This window comes from Colossoma macropomum, unplaced genomic scaffold (assembly GCF_904425465.1).
Source record: "Colossoma macropomum unplaced genomic scaffold, Colossoma_macropomum, whole genome shotgun sequence".
NCBI classification, from domain to species: Eukaryota; Metazoa; Chordata; class Actinopteri; order Characiformes; family Serrasalmidae; genus Colossoma; species Colossoma macropomum.
Window position 1 is genome coordinate 557,186 of NW_023495267.1, and position 13,997 is coordinate 571,182.

The 13,997-nt window shown below is 41.0% G+C and overlaps 1 protein-coding gene across 3 annotated transcripts in view; it reads left to right on the forward strand.

The window, feature by feature from the left end:
• The window catches only part of bcl9l (bcl9 like), a 68,207-nt gene that overhangs the window by 19,508 nt on the left and 34,702 nt on the right, over positions 1 to 13,997 (forward strand). The window contains exon 1 of one of the 3 annotated variants that reach the window (XM_036561677.1): positions 5,894 to 6,444. The exons of the other annotated variants lie outside the window; for them this stretch is intronic. The gene's annotated coding sequence lies outside the window, so the exon portion shown is untranslated. Of the gene's footprint in view, positions 1 to 5,893; positions 6,445 to 13,997 lie in introns of those variants that run through there. 3 annotated transcript variants of the gene reach the window in all.

Genomic DNA, 13,997 nt, shown 5'->3' on the forward strand with positions numbered 1-13,997 from the left:
ACAGGCCTAAGAGGTGGGCAGTATGACCATATTTTAGCATTATCGTGATAAGCTTTGTCATGATATGGATGGATATCATGTATGTCATCCATTCTTAAAGAACACTAACCAACTGTGTGTTTTGTTACCAAAACAGCGTAATTTCTCCTTTAGTACAGTGCAGTATGTGAAATACTGAATAAAAATCATTGAGATTTTGCTAGTTGTTTTTAAATGTGACTCTACTACTGTGCTCTGTCTTTGTTAAAATATTAAATATTATAAATATTATGAAACCTATCATGTATGTGAAAATGTTCTTTGCTATAATGTTTTTGCCATATCGACCATTCCTGAACAGTAGTCCACCAGATCTTTTACATACTTAACATTAGCCATTGACTAAACTCATGCTTTGATCCTCCTGTTTAATCTTACTTTTACGCTTGTACTACTTATATCATCATGTGTCGCTCACTTGTCCTGTTCAGTGCAGCCCAGAGGAGAATGATTTCCTCTTTTGAGTCTTGGTTCCTCTCAGTGTTTCTTCCTCATACAGTGTTTCTTTCCTGCCAGTGTCACCTTTAGCTTTCTCATAAGGGGGCGGGACCCTAATTTCTGTAAAGCTGCTTTGTAACAATGTCTAGTTCAACAGAAAAGGACTATATCTGTCTTTGAAAGGCTCTCTGTTTTCACAGTGTACAGAGCAGGTGACTGCTTGCTTCTGACGCTAAGTCTTACAACAGGTTGATTTCAGCTTTCTGCCACTCCAACACCAGGCACTCGATTTCTACTCTCTCAGACATTAGTTTTTATCATCTACTCTTGTTTCAGCAGAGCACAACTTAGTCAGAATCAAGCCTGTATTGTGGCGTTTGCCAGTATTTGGGTCTGTAGCCTGCTCGCAAAGCTAAGAGCCACCGCACACCACAGCGTCCAAAAATTTAAAACCAATGTTTTCAATGAAGATACGCACACCAGCACCGACAATCCGCATTGACTTGCACTGGCGCTCCATGACTCTGAGCACTGTTCAGTTTCTCAGGGCGTCACAGTGCGTCATGCAGTATTTTGCTATTACTACATTAAATTTAAGCCATTTTGAGACCACAGAAAGCCACAGTAGATCATATGATCTACTGTGGCTTGAAATTTACACAGAGAAAGGCAGCCAGGCTTTTAGGTACACAAATGAATGCTAATGGTGTGTCTGGTGTCTGGTGGCCTTAACGTCAACATTAGCCGATTTGGCTACAGATCCTTTCAGCCTTTCAACGGCAGTTGACTCCCTTAGAATTGAATCCTTATCAGCTAAACTTGTTTTGGTGTTTTAGTTAGCCACAATTAAACATGTTTTGTGGTGAGCAGAGCTGCTATCGTGTTAGCTAAGCTAATTCTCACATGCTCTCTCCTAGTTAGCACTGTTTACAATTATACAGTTGTTAGACAGATGGTTTGACATTTATTGTGTGACACCTTCAATATCATGCAGTGTGTTCACTCATTTGGTGACCATATAACAAAACTACTCTGATTTTTTTTTTTTGGATTTTTACCCAATTTTCTCCCCAATTTAATCATTTCCAATTCCACCCGCTAGTTAGGACTCCCCCAATCACACGATACTATCAACGCTAGGAGGGTGAAGGCTAACACAGGCTTCCTCCAAGACCTGTGAAACCAGCCACCGCATCTTTTTGAACTGCCGCTCACAAAACGTCATTGGAAAGTGCCAACCTCCAGATCTGTTACGTCAGCTAACAGACGCCTGCGCTGACTAGCATCGCGTTGAGTGATGGGGGGAGAAGGGGGGCCATCCTACCCACCCAGAGAGAGTGAGGCCAGTTTTGCTCTCTTGGACTCCCAGCTACGGATGGCTGTAGCAACATCAGGGATCGAACTCGCGATCTCCTGATGATAGGGCCTACACTTAGACGTTTGCACCACTCGGGAGCCTTTTTTCAGATTTTGAAAAAACACAGCACGAGATGTCAAAGAAGCGTCATAAATGCTTTTATATCACTTCTGATCCCTCCTAATCGCTTGCAGATCTTTGATTTCAGTATGAAGCACTGTTGTAGTTGTGCCATCGTCCTCTCAAAAAGTGGTCCCCAACAAACACCCTTATTTTTACCTGTGCACTTCAGGCCTATCTATTGCACTATAACAGCACTCGTGTTAAAAGCTGCAGCCACTCTTTTCAGTTCTGTGTTTTCTAAACATGTTACTCCTGGTAAAGAATGAACTAGTGGTGGCTTTATAAATAGATATTTTTATTTGCAGGCATCATTGTTATGCAATTGTTGTTTTCATTGTCAATATTGCTTTAAACCTTAAAACCATATTTTAATAACCCAGCTATCGCAGCAGACCACAAAGAAAAGCTTGCAATTCTAGAAAGAAGTTGTATATTGCCATCATGCTAGCTAGCACAGTGGCAACATTAACGCTACAGTTGCTGAATTCTGAAAGTTGATTTGATGTCTGTTAGTTCAGTGAATGTTGCATGAGAAAGTGAAACATAATGGTTTTGTTTTTAATGCTGGACATTTGTGAATATGTGGACATTCTTCCAGTTTGGTGGCTTATTAAAAGGGAAAAGATGTCATCGGCTCTGCAGTTATAGTGGCCACAACGTGATATGTTGTGGCCAGGTGCACCGGGCAACAGGCATTGTTGACCTCTGCTTATTTTTCACAGTAGAGATCATTCAAATGTGACTGATCACTGTACTCACTCTGATGCATTAATTAGTCAACATACAAAATGCTGCGTAAGCAGATTTAATGTGAGAGCAAGTGCTAGACGTTGGTGCCTGTTAGTCTAAACATGACCAGGCCTAACACAGATCCTCCTTAAGACTGTGCAAAAGCTGTGGGGCTGGTCCTGACTGCTCTGTCAAGTTTAGAACTGTACTGGGCTATGCACACGCACACTGAGACTGCTCGCAGTGACTCAGCGATGACTGGAAGAGAGCCAGACATAGAGGAGCATAAGTCACAGATGCACTCACCTTTGGTCACACACACACACGCAGATATGCATTGCCCGCTGTTCCCGCAGCTTCTGTCTTGCACATGAGGCAGTTGCCCTCTCGTAACCTTTTGTTCTGCTTGAGGGTGCTCTCGCTTGCAAGACAGCGGGCTGCAGAAAAGTAAACAGTTTCAGCAGAGAACAACACACTGATTGAGGAGGGGGAGACCCAGCTGGATAAAGGTAGAGAGAGAGAGACAGACAGACATACAGAAGAAGAGAAAGGAGTGGTGGAGGCAGAAGGAGAAATCAGGGGGAGGAGAGTGTAAGCAGTGGTGAACCCTCAGAGAAGGCCTAATGATTTCTCTGATATGAAAAAAAATATAACTTTTACTTTGTTTTTATTTAATAGAATCATCATGCATGATGTATTTAAACTGTGGGTTCAATTCTTGAAACACCCAATGGAGCATCATCCAGTCAATATCTAAGTGGATACAGCCAAGCTAGTTCTCCCATTGGTTAGGCCTTCAGGAGCCAAAGTAAAAGCTTAACATGTCAGATTATCCACTAACATAACTAAGAACTGACAGTAGAATCGACCAATCAGGTTTTGATTTCCAGTGGGTGGGACCAAATGACAAAAAAGGTCACTCTAGGCCTTCTGGTGGTCCTACATACATACAGACTGTGAGTATAAGTGGTAGCCCATATAACGTGTTCTGTGCCAGGCCTCTCTACTAAAAGAGTCGCTGTGAACCTACTACAAGGTAAAATGTTTGTTAGTAGTTTTGTTAGGCCTGTCGCTATCGAGTATGTTAGTAACTGACCATCTAATGTACCGATTAATCAAGTATTCTGAGCTGAAAAACAAACAAGGCTGGACATTAAAAATGAACTGATCAACAATAAACCATGCAGAGCCTTTTTAAAGATTGCAAAATACTTTACTGAAAAAAATAAATCAGGAAGCATTTAAATGCACATCAGAAAATATATAAAACCACTGTGCATATAAATGGTCCGTCAGGCTCCTTACTATAAGAGAGACCAGTAGGGGAATCATCATGCATATCACCAACTAATCATTGCCGATTTATTGTGAAAATATGTTTCCAGTGTTTGAAAATAAACAGGTTAATTGAGTAATAGTGAAAGGGCTGAAACTATTTCAGAGATATGAGGCCTGTATTTTGGACAGTAGGAAACTCTGATCTTGTTTGACTGACTGTGATGTCAGCAGTTCTTGTTCATCTCTCTGATTCCTCTAACGTGCTGACTGGATTGTTCACACAGCAGCTCTTATCACTTACAGCAGAACTGCAATCCACAATGCTAACAGTCAACAACCAATTACCTACTGACTTCTAATATTCCTTCATTCAACAGTAGGCTGGCTGCAGCCCCTGCGCTGACCATTTGCCCGTCCCATCCATGGTGCCGTGCTTTCCGATGCAGAAAGATGAGGCCGGCGTCAGTGTGTGAAATTCCATTTCCCTCTGCCATCAAAAAGCCGGCACGAGATGGCTGTGTATTACTTAATTGAGCTGTCATGCTTAATTGATGCCTAGTCAAGTGTCAATCTGATTTTAGCAGCAGCATGAGTAATGGGTTTGAAAGGGGTTTAAAGACTGTTTAATAAGTCCCACTTTACGCCCGTCGCTCGGCTAATCAGTGCAGAGGGGGAGACTGCGAGAGAGAAAGAGAGGGATTCTATATATCTTAAATATAGCCTAAATTTTTGACCCAGCCTGACCCGAGCAAGACTAAATTCTATTTCAGTCCAACCAAAACTCTCTCCACTGACTGGACACCATACACATTCTCAATGATGCCGCATGCTAAATTAATTTAGCAAAAGTGTTAAGTTACCTAGAGTGACAGCAGACACCTCACCAATTGATAAACAAAGCAAATAATGAAAACCCAATTATCCACCGTCCAAAATTGAGTATACAGTCCTCTTTAACAGATGTGTTCATCAATCAGTGCTTTCAAACAACATTGCAAATGTTTTTTATTCTTGGTAAACTTTGTTTAGCCTCATGCTGGCCTTGTGGGCCTCAGTAGACCTCACTGCCAATAAAATGAGTGACTCTAGTTTTATGGTAGGCCTAATAAAAGCATACAGGAAGAGTAGACTAGGAAGAAAAACTGAAGCAGAGGTAAATAGAGGCCAAAATCAGATGAAGTCAACATGAACCAGAAATCGATTTTCTGTGCCATGACGTATTTCTGAATGAAACGGTATCTAGGAGGGCATGAAGTTTGGCCTTCTTTGCAGCTATAACAGCCTCCACTCTTCTGGGAAGACTGTCCACATGATTTTGCAGTGTGACCCTGGAAATTTCTGTCTGTTCAGTCAAAAGAGCATTTGTGAGGTCAGGTACTGAGGGAGAACAAGAAGGCCTGGCTCACAATCAACGTTCCGGTTCATCCCAAAGGTGTCCAGTGGGGTTGAGATCAGGGCACTGTGCAGGCCCCTAAACTCATCAAACCATGTCTTTATGGACCTCACTTTGTACATAGAGGCACAGTCATGCTGGAACAAGAAAGGGCCTTTCCCAGACTGCTGCCACAAAGTTGGAAGCATATAATTGTCTATAATGTGTTTGTATGCCTCAGCATTAATATCTTCACTGGAACTAAGGAGCCTAGACCAAACCCTGGATAACAGCCCCAGACCATTATCCCTCCTCCACCAAATTTTACTGTTATCACCATGCATTTCAGTAGGTAGCGTTCTCCTGGCATCTGCCAAACCCACATTTGTCCATCAGACTGCCAGATAGTGGAGCATGATTCATCACTCCAGTGGTGACATTTATTACACCACTTTGGCCGACGCTAGGCATTGCACATAGTGTTCTTCAGCTTGTGTGCAGCCACTCAGCCATGGAAACCCATTTTGTGGAGTTTGTGATGTACAGTTCTTTTGCTGATGTTGCTTCCAGAGACAGTTTGGAACTCAAGAGTGTTAGAGAGTGATGCAACAGAGGGTAGGCAATATTTATGCAGTATGTGCTTTAGTGCTCATCAGCCTTGCTCTGTAAGTTTACGTTTAAGTCAGCCACCATGTCTTTTCAAACTGCTGCAACGTCGTTGGGCAGGTCAATTTTGATTTTGGGTTGACTTTAAAGATGACAAATGGACTGTGAGAAGCCCAAACATGAAATCTAAATGTGATGCAAGCTCAACAAATGACATCTAAAACTGACATGAATAGTCGGGTCTTATTGGCTTCAGTTAAATATTTCAAATTGGAGACTTCAGGACACAGTTGTTTGGTGGAGTTTGATGGTGATGTTTTATGTACGCGTAAGAACCAAAGAGGGAGCTGCTGAGATACAGAGACAGGTAGTGATGGGTACAGACAGGCAGACGTAGTGAGAAAGAGAGAAAAAAGTATCAGCCTGAGAAGGGGCGTCATGTTGATGTTTTATGTAGGAGAGAGTGAGTGAAGGAGATGTCACAGTAGGAGAGAGAGACAAGGTAAGAGTGTGAGAAGTAGCGTGGGGAAGGGTTCTAGTGAGTCACAGTGTGTGTGTGTATGTATGTTTTACCATTCAGTCAGAAAGTGTGTGTGTGTATCTGTGTACTAGTCTGTCAGCTTCAGCTGATCTTTGAAAGTTTCTGTGCTGCAGGTTCATGTTCAAACAAGACAAGAATCCTGTGTGAACGTCCAACTGCTCTCTCTCTCTCTCTCTCTCTCTCTCTCTCTCTCTCTCATTCATTCAGCAGTACAGAAGGGTGTGGGTCAGTATCTGCCACTCTTTTTTTAACCTTGCTAGAGTTGTCACTATTGATTACATTAGTAATTGAGTAATGTACCGATTAATTTAACAATTTGAGTGACCAAGTAATAGAGGTCTCAGGAAGGACCAAGTAAAAAAACAAAATCAACATAACAATCACAAGCCCCACATAGTAGGTGTGTAAGAATTCACAAAATTTAGGTAGTATAGGGAGATTCACTCAAAAGAGGGCCAGAATATTCTGTAATAAATCTCGCTTGGACGAAGCAATCTGAACGAAACAACGTGCAATATACTCCTCAGTATATGGAACTTTGAACAAGCCGTGTTGCCCCTGCATCGAAGTGATGAGGTAGGCACCAGACAGCTGTCGCGACGTTTAACCTCCTTTTGCAACTTCCTGGTGCGTACCCCCGTACCCCTTCATGTGTCTGGCAGAAAGCCGAGATCACATGCAGCATCGCATGTAATGCAGTCGATTACAAAGTATGTAGTGTATTTTTTTGGTTCAGAATGCTTCGTTTTTAACAGGAGTTACAACAGAATATTCGGGGCCTCTTTCGAGTGAATCGCCCTGTAGGTGATAGTCCACTGTAGATGCACGGCCGGTTCCGGAGCAGCTTTTTTGCTAATTAACTGTACTACTCTAGCTGATGTTCAAAATGCTAGAGTAAACTACCCTAGCTAGGCCTAGAAAGAATTGAGAGATATTTCTCTGACAAACTAACACATTGCCACTTTGTCTGCCGAGGAGAAAAGATCATAAAGGCCTTGTGTAGAAGACAAGTCCTCAAGCACTGGCTCATTAGCCCATCTGAAGAGGCAGCCTCTACCCTGCTTCTGCTGATATCCCTTGGATGTAATAAAACATGTTTCTTAAATGTGTTCCTCTGTGTGTTGCTAAATATTTGTACTTTTTTTAGCCTCTCAACAGCACTTAATTTTGGAGAAAGTGAAGCAAATTTAATTGTTTAAACAAATGTTTAAAAAACAAATGTTTTTAACTCTTTCACATACTCATAGATCAGAATTAGGGTTGGGCAGTATGATGGTAATACCATGTATGTAAAAATGATGACTGTGTTTACAATTGATAAAACAAAAAAAACACATTCCACCCATTTATATCTAAAGGGCTGAGTGATTGGCCGCGTAGCAGCTCACCGACAGGTAGCTCTGAAAGAAAGAGGGTGGAAATCGGAGCCGGACAAAAATCTCAGAAAAACTGAGCATAATAGCAGCTCAACTATGGCAAAGAGCTGCACACATCAGACCCACACATTCTCTGCACACAGCACAGGTTTGATTAGTCACTCTACGTTTGCTCTCAAACATTTTCATCATGAAAATTTTTGTCAGCAGAGCATCAATTTTCAGAATCAAGACTGTACTGTGGTGTGAGGCATTGTTTGAGAATGTAGCCTGTTTGTAAAGCTAACGTTAGGGTAGCCTATCAGGCTAAAGATCCCAACACTACAGAACAGGTTTAATTTCGCCTTTCTGTCCCTTTAGAGGTTGCTCGACTTCACTCCCTCAGATTTTAATCAGTGTTTTTAAATCATCTAAACTTGGCAAGGCTTTTAGATAGTCACAAGTGGTAGGCAGAGCTGTTAGCTAGCATGCTAGCAAAGCTAATGCTAACCAGCACCACTCTCCTGTTAGCAGCACTGTTAAATATTCATCACTTGTTCGATAGATGGTTGGACATTCATTGAAATTTATTGACTTGAAAATCGTGCACTGTTTTCACTTATATGGAAATCATGTAAATCAAACTCCTTTTTCCAGTTTTGAAATAATGCTAGACAAGATGACAAAAAGCATTTTCCTAGCACTCAGCTTTTCACGTTGGTGACCCCGTTTACTTTCAGACGATTGCAGAGTTTACACTGCATGATGGCTAACGCAGTTTCACTCAAATTAAGTCATTTTTGGTCTATAGTTCTCCTAGTTAAACAATTAAATATGACTAGATATGGAATCATGAAAATACTACCAGATAAAATTTTGTCTTGAGGTGACTTCTTTATTTATTATTCTGTGGGCCATAAGTATATAAACCCAGAAAGACTCTTCGGCGTGGGCTAATTGCATGTTAGATACATAGCATTGTAGGCTAGATGGTGTATACATGCTGTAATGACTTGTATTGCCAGATGCTCAGCTTTTATTTTTATTTTTTTCACTCAAATACAGTCATATACTATATACCCTGGTGAAATGTCAGGAAGACATGAAAAAATAGATACCACCAAACCTAATCAGAATACCAGAATGCACATTCCTTTTGTCCTGTAGGAGAATTTAAAATACGCACCATCATGCAAATTACCAAGTAATAATTGCAGATTCCTCAATGATAATTTTAAAATAAATTGAATAATTGAGTTTAATCAAGGAATTGTGGCAATGTGCACTCAAGGCTTTTCTGCTAGCTGTCCTCGTGAAGCCCCGTCTCAGACAGATGCTGGTCAGGAAAAACGGAGCCTGTGAGAAGTTAAAAAGCTTCAGCAAAGGATGAATACGCGCATCCAGCAGGCAGGGTCGAATGGCGCTGGCCCGGATGTGCTTATGTGCTTTTAAGGACCAGTAGTGGGTGAATGATTAGAGCGTCTCAGCGTGTCCATCAGGCTCACCCTGTTTACCTTTCGCTTCCCCCCATGCAGCAGCAGACCAAAGGGCAGCCTGTCAGGTGATACTTAGCAAAGGCTCAAGTACAACACCAAAGACCTTTGATCTGCTGTGTTAAATAGGGAGATATGCTAAGGGTAGGCGTGAATGTGCACGTCTGAGTTTATGTATTTGTGACGGCGTGTTGCAGTGGTAATCTACAATGTAAAGACCAACAAAATAGTTCTGACTTTTAAAGCCCTTTGTACAAAAGTTGCATGTTTCTTTTAAAACTGAAAGGGGACAGCCATCCATTTTTTTAATAACCTACAGAGAGGGCGGCATGGTGGCGCAGTGGGTAGCTCTGTCACCTCACAGCAAGAAGGGCCTGGGTTCGATTCCCGGCTGAGTCCTTTCTGTGTGGAGTTTGCATGTTCTCCCCGTGTCTATGTGGGTTTCCTCTGGGTACTCCTCCCACAGTCCAAAGACATGCAGTCAGGCTAATTGAACTTGCTAAATTGCCTCTAGGTGTGATTGTGAGTCACACCTGGTGGCCTGTCCAGGATGTATCCTGCCTTCTGCCCAGTGAAGTGCAACCCAGAAAGATAAGTGGTTTAGATGATGTGTGTTTGTGTGTGTGCTACTGAGAATAAGATTCAGGTCACTCTTATGAGTGTGTTTGTGTATGTATGTACGTCATAGTCTACTCACTGCATGTGAACGTGAATCACATTGATTATATAATGTGACCTTGCTGTAATTGCATTAATCTGCTGCTCGTAAGGATGTTGTATATTGTGTACTGCATTTAATAACACTAGTCATACAGTGAGATGACCTGGGCCATGAGTGGCTGCTTCAACAGACTAAGTTTTCGTCTCCGTCCCCCCACCCCAAAAATCTCCAATCAATACAGATTTGCCTTTTAACTGGCAAACAATCTCCACTTCTTACTGCTACTTCAACTCAATTAAATCAGCCTGCAGCCTGGCAACGCTGACAAGGTTAAGTTGCAAAAGTCAAAGAGCATGTTGTTTTGGAAACAAACAGCCTTGCCTGCCAGACAGAGTCAGGCCACACAGCCTGAGAGAGAGGCATAGAGAGTGGGTGAGAGGGAAGGAGGCCGAGTGAGAGCGAGCATCAGCTTGTGTACATTCCTACTCTCTCTCTTCCTTTCTCCCTCTCTCTCTCTCTCTCTCTCTCTCTCTCTCTCTCTCTCCATCCAACACTCTCTACATTTCCACTGGCGCCACGCACAAATGCAGTTTGTTAAGCCGAGGCCAGTGTCATAAAGCCTTGACTGTGTGTATGTGCGCATAAGTGTGTGTGTGTGTGTGTTGTCGGTGCTGAACTCTATTCATTTCTATCACATACTTTGGACTGTATGGCTCCACAGTGCTGCTCTGTGGCTGTATGTGTAGGAGCAGGCCCTGAATTTTCCCCTCACTCGGCTCTCCTTAGGGACTCTGGGGATATAAATACACCTCAGCCCACTAAAAATACACAACTTCATGTGTATATAGGTGGGAAACCTCAATACTATACTCTGTACAGTGTGTACAGTACTGTAGTATGTACAGTACTGTGCAGAGGTCAGAGTAAACCCTTCACTTGTTAGATTTCCATTCAAAATGAGTACAAGGTAGTCATTTTTTAGTAGATATTTTTGAGGAGATAATCAGCTTGTTTAAGGAAGTGGAACGTCTCTTAAGGGGAAGAAGCTATGGGTCGGAAAGGATGTGTGTGTACTTAGGAAAGGAAACAGACAAAAAGAAGAACATTTGCAAATTAAACAAAGGAGCTGTTGGTGTTGTCAGAACAATGGACTGACCATTATTTAATGTTTTTGGGTCGTTATTGGATTGTGAGAAGCAGAAAAAACAACCAGCTTGGAGGTGTGGACAAATAGACCTGCAGATTTAAAACAGAACAAAACAAAACAAAAAAAAAACATGAAAACAAGTCTTCCAAAAAAATTTAACTAAATTCAACAACTAAAACTAATGTTTAGTTGTTGAGGCTTCTGTATAATTTTGTGTTTTTTTCCTGACCCTGGAAATGACTAACTTGTGCATAATGGACGTTTTGATTGGAAATTAAATAAATGAAAAGCTGGTCTCTGACTTTTTGGAAATAGGGTTTTCAAAGTATAAAAGGTCTCCCTGTATGGTAGTCAAGGGCACTGGTAACAGACCTCTCTTACATAATCACAAGGTTGAAGATCCTGTGATGGTACAGTAAGTAAACTTCCTACTTTCCTAACAACAGTAGACAACTTAGGCGAGTACTTATCTTGCAGGGGAATTACTTCTCCTTTTTGAGAAAAAGTACAGTGTGTTTGAAATACAAGTCAGTTATTTTCTTGTAGTGAATCATATAACCACAGAGGAGCCACAAGGCAGGATTTACCTTTAGTCTACCTTTCCACACGGTGTGCGCAAACCATTTGAACTGGATCTCTTCAGTTCAACAGTGAACTAAATCCAGATGTCATTGGAAGTCATGATAGCCAGGGGGATGCTACTGTGGGAATTGTATAGCATAAGGTACACCAAAGAAATAAGAGAAGCCTGAATCACTCTATTGTAGCAACCTGCAGAACCTCTGAAAGAGTACTGTTTGATATCAGAAAGGATTTAGCTGCACAATATGAACAAAATACTAGTATTACGATTATATTGCTGTATATTAAAGTTGTGATACGCCTTGTTATATATTAAAAACACTGATGACTAAGTATAAGGCTCATCTGCGTATTGCAGCAAATTGCAAAGACCAGTATTGCAGTAGCAACCAACAAGCAACACGTTGTCAGAAAAGTATGCTTTACTGTACAGTAAAACTAAAGAACCACAACATTGTTCTATTTGGTACCATATTTTGTAAGTATAATGAACAGCGGGATGGGTGGATATTGTTTATTTGGGTTCTCACCATTGGTACAATTAGTAATCAAGAAACCTACCAATTATTTTGATGATTAATTCAGTAAAAAGAGTTAGGTCTTTTTGTTTCTTTTTTAAAGGCCAACAACGTTTACATATAGTATTAAATAGCAGTGTTTATTGCTGAAGCCTTCGCCTTATAAGTAGTCTTTGTTAACCAGCTACCAAAGTGCTGTTTTTCCCTTATGAGATCTACCATTTTATGGTAGTAAGCTAGCACTTATGCACACTCACTTCCATCACTGGGTGTAATAATGCTTGAAATTTATAACGAACATTCAAGTTAACTTTTTGTTTACTTTGCGTGTCGCTTTGCATGTTTTCATGTTTTATAACGAGCCCTTCAGTAAATATTATTAAAAGTTGGAGAACCTGTTACTTAGGCCCTGTCTGCAGAGCTGGTCAATCTAGACTTAATTGTTAAAAAAACAGTTTCTCAGCTAGGGTGTTCAGTAGGTTTTGGTTCATATACATGCCTTGTGTGACTGCAAGCATACATGCATATGTTCTGCTTTTGTTGGTTTCCTCCCTTTTAGCTCCTTCTTGTGAAAACCTTCAGCCTGCAATTTAATAGTCAGAATACCGTGGTTGTCATTGTCTGCTAGTCACTGGCAATTAATCAATGATTTTTTGTATTATGTAATAAAGTTTAGTTACGCAATCATTACAGCTTTATTGTTTACTGAGTTTGGCACAAATCATGTACTCCACAGTTCACCTTCTCAGGCTGTTATGGGGCAAGCAGGTGCTCACATTTGAAATGAATGCTAACTGGGCACCTGGGCTTGAATTCTTAGAAAAACCAGAGGAAGAAACTGCTTTTCTTTGTATGCCATGTTGTTTTGCTCGAAGAAGCATACTGTTTTCTTTCTGTCTCTCTTACACACAACACTTATGCACTCACACCCCTCCCACTGCAGTTTGGAGCTGATTTCTTGCATATTATTAGCAATAGTGTGCATCTTTTTCCAGCATTTTGCAGTGAATGGAATGAAGCCAGGTACTTAGTAGGGCAGACTACACGACACTAAAAGCTGGTAAAAAATGACCTGTCCAAGCCTCACCCACCCATGTGTTCATGGCTAGTTTTGCGAGGTTGGACATGCTTTGCAACCTAATGAAAATAGAAGTGCACAACACAATTTTATATTTATTTTGTATGGGTGTGAAAAGTCACACTGGTAGGATAGATCATGTACAGTTTTTTGAACCCAGAAGGATAAGCAGCTTAGAAGAAGGTGTGTGTGTGTGTATATGTGTGTTTGTGTGTGTGTGTATTTAGCCAAGTTAATGTCATAGCCTACACCACATGCGTCAAACTCCGGTCCTCGTGGGTCAAAACACCTGATTAAGCTCATCAGCTAATTAGAAAGTCCTTTATAAACTGAATTTATAATTTCCCACCATACTTGCTATATATATATATATATATATATATATATATATATATATCAACATTAGAACATAAAGAACATAAAGAGAGAGTAGCTTGATTATATGACCACAACAACTACTGTCTGAACCATCCAGAAGTGTGACTTTTCTCACACCTTCCAAATAAAAATAATTTGAAATGAATGATGTACTGTAATTTTATTTTTTTGACTAAAACCGTTCCCATTAAGTTGATTGGAATTTGTTCCCGTGTTCTCTAAAGCTTGTCCAATCTTGCAGCAGTTCCTACAAAAGAACAGATTCATGGGTGGAGCTTGCATAAGTCAATTTGCAGCCCATG